Here is a 7,489-nt window from a genome sequence, read left to right as displayed (position 1 = left end):
CAAAAAGGGTCCTAGAGCACATATGCCTAGATGCCTCTCCAGATTATAATCACAACCTCTGTGGTCTAGCGACTAGGAATCCAGTTTTTTTAAAGCACAGGAGATAATCCTGGAAGGCTGTTAGGTTTTTGCTTCGTTGATAGGTATATTCAAAGACGCATAAATGATGTGATGCTCATGAGTGTCTGGGTCTTTTTTGGTGGAAATATCATGGATATTGTGAATAATGCTTTTATAAACTATTCTAAACACTTTGCAACCTGAAACTGTATTTTTGTTTATAAAAATGTGGCACATTCTTAAGAATATCTTGGTAGAGAAATTATTAATCCATGAAGGTTTACGCTTTTAGACAACTTGGATTTTCCTTTTACTACAGAGTCATTTAGTAGATAATCAAATATGTATCATATGCATCCATAAGTTCTTGGTGTGTGTCATTGTTAAAGAGGCTAGCATTAGTGGTGAAACCATAGTTTCATTCACATTTTCAATTCAGGCCCTTTTCTGGAACTTACATTCCCCTAAACAGAGTAATAATCTTGAAATACATTTAGATTTACTCCAGAAAAAAAAAGTCTGCTCCCCAAATGTATAATATGAAAAAGTACACCTATGTGATGTTTTAACTAATAATCATAATTAAACACTTCAGGCAGCCAAATAAAATTTATCAGAAAGAAAATCATTTGCTCTGTGGATTCATCTATGTCATTGTGCCTTGGAATAGCTGCAGAAGCCACCTGATATTACTATAAAGATTTGGGCAATGTCCAAATTGAATAACCAAGTCACTCTGGAAAGTAAAAGATAATTCACACAAGTATTTTACTCATGGCCTTGTTTTGATATGAATTGAAACTTTGCTCATCCTTGAGAATCTTAAACCACAATCTTAAAGTATATTTAAATATTTCTATGGTGACATAAGAGTTCACATTTAACAGTCCGTGTGGAGTGACATAAGGGGCTGCATGGACAGGGTAAAATTCTTACCCGTGAATATCAGTGCCTGATACGTCAGCATTAGAGAATATCTCCTTATCTTCTCTCTTCAAATAAAAGTATTCCCTCCCACCAAATCAGCACATTATGACAAAATAACCCTTTACTAGGAATAAAGTTGCCAGATTTTTTTCCTTTTTGACAAGGAGACCTGGCGACAGGGTAGAGAACTGAGAATCTAGGAACCCAGAAATGGTAATGAAAGAGAAGATAGGAGCCCAAGAATATTCCTGATTTTCTTGAAAGATTGGTCTTGGAATAACTTTTATTTATTTATTTTAAATCTCATTTGCTCCCATGGTTTTAACTACCACTGTATTAGTTACGTATTTGTTGTGAAACAAATCACCCCAGAATGTGGTGGCTTAACATAACACACATTTATTATCTCATAATTGTGTGGGTCATAGTTTGTGTGAGACAGCTGGGCACAGACCTTTGCTGGGTCCTCTGTTTCTTGTAAGAATGTAATCAAGGAGTCAGCTAGGGTTGGGGTCTGACCTGAAAGCTTGACTAGGGAAGGATCTCCTTTGAAGCTCATATAAATGGTTGCTGGCAGGATTCAGGGCTGTTGAACAAAAGACCTCTCTTCCCTACTGGCTATTGGCTGGAAGCTGGCCTCAGTTTGTTCCATGTAAGCTTTTCCAACATGGCAACTTGTTTCATCAAGGCCAGGAAGAAAGGGAATCTGCTAGCCAAGTGGAAGTCACAGTTTTTCTAACCTAATAATGGAAGTGACATCCTATCACTTTTGTCATATCTTATGGGTAAGAAACAAATTACTAGAGCAAACTTACTTTTAAGGGGAAGGAATTATATAAAGATACGAATTCTAGCCCATAGAAATCATTGGGGGTCTTCTTAGACATCTGTGTACCATCACCATCAACATGTTGAATATAAATCTTCAGCTCAACCAAGAAAACACATGTGGATTCCAACAAGAACCATAGCCCAAACATGGCTGAATCTGCTTCTCTTCTTGTGTTCTTTAATTTTGGTTAAAGGCATCACCAGCCACCCAGCTTTCCATGCTAAAAACTTGATGTCATGCTCAACAACTCTCCATTTTCTCCTACTGTCCATGTCGAGTTTGTTCCTAAGTCATGCTGATGCTTTGACCAGAATTTTCTTGAATCTCTCTAATGTCTGCCAAACTGTCGCTGTTCTCTACTGATCATCTTTCACCATTGCATGAGCCTTCAAAGACTCTTCCATGGGTCTTTCTCACTTCAGTCTACCACTTACATAATTTGGTACTTTGCTCAGGTCATTTCTTGCAGGAAATAATCTCTATTCCTATAGCCATTCCTTGCCCAGCAAATTCTTATTCATTTGTTAAGACCTAGTTGAAATGCGTCTAATTGGTAGAAACCCTGTTATACTACATTTGAACAGCAAAGGTGCTTCCTCTGATATGTTGGAGATAGATGATGTATAATAAAAAGATCTCAAGAAAATTTTACTCCAAAGAGAAAACTTTTAAAATATGGACATGGACTTGTATTCTTTATTCTTCTGTAAAGTCTACATGCAATTATACAGTGAAGAATGCTATTTTCAGTTAATGAGCATTGTCTAAGAATATTTTTCATTATGTGTGTTTTTCTGTTTCTTTTGCTCTGAAACAGTTTATTACAATGGCTAAAAAACTACTAGCATTTTCAAGTTATTCAGCAACAGAATGTTGAAATATCTAGTTTCACAATGATTCATTGAATTGTCTAAACACATTAAGAAAACTAGTCTTTTAAGCATTTTGGTGTACTTGGTCAAAAACAGGGACTAGGAAACCTGAGTTTTAGTGCTAACTCTGCCAGTAAGATGCTTTGCTGCTTTGGAGAATTATTTTCCCATTATGGTTAAGGATATTTATCTATAGAATAAAGAAATGGGACTAGATTACTGGTATTTAACCTCTGTTCTTCTGAATCTTAAAGTGGCAGGGCTTTAAGAGTTCTGATACAGGGTCTAGATCATAATGTAGACTCACTTAATATTTATTCTTTTACTATTTCTTTTACCACCACCACTAAGTGTGTTTATTTTCACCTGTACTAGTTATGGCTGCTGTTTCTTGGACTCTAATCCTTTTGCTTTTAACACAACCACAAAATAAAACTACAGGCGGCCAGAATTAGCAGTCCTTCCCTGCCTCAGTGAGCCTCTCTTATTCTCTTTGGGCTCAGAATTCCCAGTCTACACAAATAAATTTCTCTATGAACAAATTGCTTTTTTTGTTTTAAGAACTGCTGTTATTTTAAGTATATTTATACTTTTTGGATGCTACAAAATTGTTAGCCTTGACCAACTTAGAATTTTTAAAACAATTATTATAAATTCAAGCTACATTTTTATTTAATATATTGATTTATCTTTCTACTGACTTTCCGCCCTGTAGATCAGTTTCTTGAAATTTTAATGTTAAAAAATGAAATCATCTTTTTTAAACTTTTTTTATTGATTTATAATCATTTTACAATGTTGTATCAAATTCCAGTGTTCAGCACAATTTTTCAGTCATACATGGACATATACACACTCATTGTCACATTTTTTCTCTGTGAGCTACCATAACATTTTGTGTATATTTCCCTGTGCTATACAGTATAATCTTGTTTACCTATTCTACAATTTTGAAATCCCAGTCTATCCCTTCCCACCCTCCGCCCCCCTGGAAATCATCTTATAGTAATTGCTTTAGTTAAGAGTCCAAGACTCTAAACTTTGGCAAACCATGCTTGTTATTATATTGCATATAAAATTAGCGTGCATATTAGATTACATTAGGCTAGCCTTAGGCCCTGATCACTAGCAGATTGAGAATTTTCCTTAACTCTCCACTTACTCATTAGAGTTAGAAAAATACTTTTGTTATTAGGTATGTTATGATTTAACATTACTATTTTTAGGGGCTTTTGTTTTTCTGTGGTTGCCTACTGTGTTATTCGTAATGGTGGATGGAGACATAGAGTTGAGGTGCAGAAAAGGAAAGCATGAAGATATCATTGAAGAAATAGTTTTGCATACCTACTTGTTTATTACAGTAGGTTTTACTTTTTCTTCTTGCTGTCAATATAATATTTAGTGATTAGGGTGATCTACTAAGATGTTGAGTGAGAATGAGCATTGTAATTCTCTGTTGAGAGCTTTGGATGAATAACTGAATATGGTCCAAGACATGGAAATTTAATGGTTCCTGCATCTAAAATGACTTTGTTGATACATGGAAGTGATATAAGAGATTTTATTCTGCATGTAACAAAGGAGATAGAGAACTCCTAGATGCTAAAAGATGCTAAACTTTTGGCAATCAAGAAAAACTAATATTCCACATATTAAGATCACACATTGGCCTGATTTATTACAGATTTGGATGTTTAATTGCTTTGTGCAGTAATTGAAAACCTGCTTTTCACATGCATCCTGATTCCTTGATGACAAATACAAATTTTAGAAGAAGAATCAATATTAATTTAACAAGAAGAATCAATAGCCTGGTGAAACATTGTAATACTAGTTTGACATTTTCAGGATTACTTTATATTCATTCAATACATGTTTATTAAATGCCTATTTAGTGATAGGTACTAGCATCAAAGATGAATGCTACATAATTATATTGTTATTATATGAGGACATCTCACCATGAGGGGAGAGACACTAAGTGAGAAATGACCAGCTATTTTATTAGAATCTCTCCTACCAAGTGACCTCAGGCCCTGTAGATAGATTATGACTAGTGAGCTGTTGGGAGAATTCAGGCAAGACCTATTTATTCCAGCTGATAGCAGACATCTTCCTTTGTTAAAATGCTTCCACTTACTGCCAGAGCTGGAGTTTTAGGCCCTAGCAGAGGTCATAGGCAAAAATAGAAAGTGCAAGTTCATCTGTGTAAGACATACAAGGACATCTATCATAACATTGCAAAGGAAATAACTTTTGAATGATAAGGACAAGAAGCACTGGGGGAAAACCTGCATTAATGTTGTAGACCAGGCTGGGGGAAGTGGGGGAGGGGTTTGGAGTGGAAGTTGGGAGTGGAGTAAAACCTCTCAATAGAAGTTGACTGTTCACAAAAGTGCTACGAATGCCTCAAGGCCTGCCTCAAATGTGGCTGCTAAGATCAGAGCTGTTTACGATTTATTGCCAGATACTATCAGATCTACATTTACTCAACTGAGTTAAATGGAATATTAGGCAGAAGCACTAAAATAAAAATATAATGACTTTGTGGTTGGATATAACTAGTTTTCAATCCTGACTCTGATGACAGGCAAATTACTTAACGTCTCTGGGTCTCAGTGTTCTCATTTGTCGTGTGGAATAGTACCTATCCTATGCAGTAGTTGTGATGATTAAATAGAATACAGTACTTTCAGTGACTAATGACTGAGTGAGTCAGATGAATAAATGTAAAGCCCCAAATCTAGCCCAAGAGTGTGGTCGATAAACATGCTTCCTTTCCCTTCTCATCTCTCTCTGCTTGTGCTACAATTTCCACTGATTGCATGCTTTTCCAGGAAAGGATTTTCTAAGAATAAACCTATACTCCTAATTAGGTAACCATTATCTTGGATTAGTTTCTGGTGAAAATTGGGAGAAGTGTTAAAAGCACAGACTCCAAAACTTTGCTGGGTGCAAAGCTCAGCTCTGACATTATCAAGTGGAGGGCTGTGGGGCCTCAATGTGTAGAATATAATGTCCCTCAAGAACAAATGTGAGGACTACATGAATTAATACATTTTGAGCACCTGGTACATAGCAAGCCCTTTTTAATTTTAATTAACATTTTTTTACTGAGATATATTTGACATATCACATTGTATAAATTTAAGGTGTACAACATAATGGTTTGATACATTTATATTGCAGTATGATTGCCATTGTAGTGTTAGCTAACACCCCTATTACATCACATAATTATCATTTCTTCTGGTGGTGGAAACAATTAAGATCTAGTCTCTTAGCAAGTTTAATGTTTATAATACAGTTTTGTTGTCTATGATCCTTGCACTGTGTATTAGGTCTTTAGGATTTAGATAATTATCTACTAGTTACCCTCAAACATCTCTCCCTTTCTCCCACTTCCTAGTTCCTGGTAACCACCATTTTACTCTCTGCTTTTATGATTTGGATTTTCTAAGAGTCCATACAGTATGAGGTATCATACAGTATTTGTCTTTTCTGTTTTACTTATGCCATTTAGCATAATATTCTCAAGGACATTAGCTCAACATAAACTAAACCAAAGCCAAGAGTACTACAAAGAGCAAAACTCTCAAGTCGGAAGTCTGAGCCTTAGTTTCACCTTTATACTTGTTAGGTTTCTAAGTCAAGGCTTCCTGCTTATAAAATTAGATTAACATTATCCACCTGTTCAGCCTATTTTACAGGGACAAATTAAGTGAGATGATGTATATCAGATGATGAGCATATTTTGAGCAATGTTATTATCTAGGACAGTATTAATTATTTGCAATCTACCAATGTTATAAGAAAAAACATTTATTAAGCAGTTATATATGCACCATTTTAAACTCTGCAGGACTGAATCAAGTGTGCACTCAGTCCTGTAACTACCACGTCAGGAAAACAAACCACAGAGGTCTTCAGCTAATTTTCGCCTTATGCCCTATGTCTTAGTTTTCTCTTCTGTTTGCAACTTTTCTTTGAATAATTACTAATTTATAAGAAATGTGTTGTTTTGAACTTTAGATCTGGGCTTTTAAAGTGAAATTCTGAAAAGTAAGCTCAAGGCACATTACTTTTTTATTTTTTGCTAGGAAAATGCAATCATATGAACCCAGTAGAAAAGCCACTTCCACAAGTGAAATATTTAAATTATTTTAGAAAAGCTTAAAATTTCAAGTACTTTAACCTACTTAAAGAAACAAGTGCTTTACTGAGATTAAGCCAACCCAATTAATTTGTGAAAAATATAATAAAGATGTTTTACTATATGCAAAAATGAAAGAGGATAAGGCTGTGGACAGAATGTGGCTGATCTTCATGGTGAATTAATCTGAACCTTCCCGCCTTTTTCCCTTCCAATGCTCACTTCATGATTTCTTTCCAACCTCATTAACTTTAAAGTGAATGTCTTGTATAAAGGAGATAAACAGGGTTAGAGGAAGAACAAGGACGGCGGGGAAGACAGAGGTTTGCAAAGTAAAAAGGCTTGTATTGGTGCCTCTCTACAAAAGAATTTAACTGTGTCCATTTTGGGAAGTTCTCTGAATTTATATGTGATTTATAGATCCCTTATTTTTCTACATACAAGATTTTTTAGAATGTGCCATGCCTTGTGATTTTCTTTAAAAAAGGAAGTCTATTTCTATTATTGCCTTTGAGGTTAGTATTTTTTTTTTTTTTTAAAGTGTGAGTCTGGATACACCCTAATTGTCTGTAATGCTATATGTCAAATTAAATCTCATTAGCTATGCTATCCTGGCCCATTTTTTCAAATTTGGCTGGTGTCATT

The sequence above is a fragment of the Camelus bactrianus genome, chromosome 1 (genome assembly GCF_048773025.1).
Source record: "Camelus bactrianus isolate YW-2024 breed Bactrian camel chromosome 1, ASM4877302v1, whole genome shotgun sequence".
Taxonomy (NCBI): Eukaryota; Metazoa; Chordata; class Mammalia; order Artiodactyla; family Camelidae; genus Camelus; species Camelus bactrianus.
The sequence above is the reverse complement of the archived record's forward strand: the minus strand, read 5'-3'. Positions refer to the sequence as shown.